The sequence below is a fragment of the Sphaeramia orbicularis genome, chromosome 18 (assembly GCF_902148855.1).
Source record: "Sphaeramia orbicularis chromosome 18, fSphaOr1.1, whole genome shotgun sequence".
Lineage (NCBI taxonomy): Eukaryota > Metazoa > Chordata > Actinopteri > Kurtiformes > Apogonidae > Sphaeramia > Sphaeramia orbicularis.
The window spans coordinates 38,724,113-38,725,383 of record NC_043974.1 but is presented as its reverse complement, the minus strand read 5'-3'; positions in this window follow the sequence as shown (position 1 = coordinate 38,725,383).

Sequence of the window (1,271 nt, the reverse complement as noted above, 5' to 3'; positions counted from 1 at the left end):
TTCCCAAAGGAATTTTTACTCTAATTATATCTTTCTTAAGTGATTTATCACCATTTATTATAATATTATCATCTTTATATTGCATTTTTTCTAGTGTAAATAGAATAATAGAAATAGAATAAAATACTACAGAATAGAAAAATATAGAATAGAATAAAATTATGTAGAATAGAACAGAATAAACTAATATAGAATACAATAGATTAGAATATAACAGGAAAAAAAATATAGAATAGAATAGAATAGAATAGAATAGAATAGAATAGAATAGAATAGAATAGAATAGAATAGAATAGAATAGAATAGAATAAATGAATATAGAATAGAGTAGAACAGAAAAAAATAGAATAAAATAGATTAGAAATGAGTAATATAGAATAGAATAAAATGATATAGAATAGAACAAACTAATACAGAATAGAATAAATTAGAATATAACAGGAAAAAATATTGAATAGAATAGAATAGAATAGAATAGAATAGAATAGAATAGAATAGAATAGAATAGAATAGAATAGAATAGAATAGAATAGAATAGAATAGAATAGAATAGAATAGAATTTATTTGCCACACTGTAAAAAAAAAAAAAAAAAAAGGAAAAAAAAAACGGTAATATTCCGGCAGCTGGGGTGCCAAAAAAAAAAAAATACTGTTAAATAACGGAAAATAACCATCTCATAAAAATACGCTAATTTTCCATAATTAATTAATAATTAATTTTTTGCCCTAACTTAACATGAGATTTTGCTTCTTTTTTTTTTTTACTTTTAATGTTTAATAAAGAATATTTACATATATTAAAACCATCATATTACCTATAAATATATATACAAATAATTTTCACTGAGACTAAGTTGTACAGTCCATTTATAAAATACTGTATTTGGACAGTTTATCAGTACTTATGCATGTTATTTATTCTCAAAACACATTTATTCAACATTTTTGTTGTGAAACCTCCCATAATTACACAAGATATTTGTCAATTAACAAACAAGTCTTGTTAAACTTACAGAACAAATACTTCTCTTCTAATATTTCTTCTATCTACTTTATACCCACTATGTACTTCATATACTGTATGTACCTTTGACAAGTTTATTTCATCTATAAACCACTGCTGTTGGATGGTCTGATCTTTGTGGCGTCCTGTGAGAACCACATATCTGTAAAGGTTAACTTCTCTTGAGCCCAGAAAAAACGGTCTGTTTTCAGTTTTGTGACAATGCATTTTCCAGCTGCCTACTATGACCTCTGACCTTTCCTATCA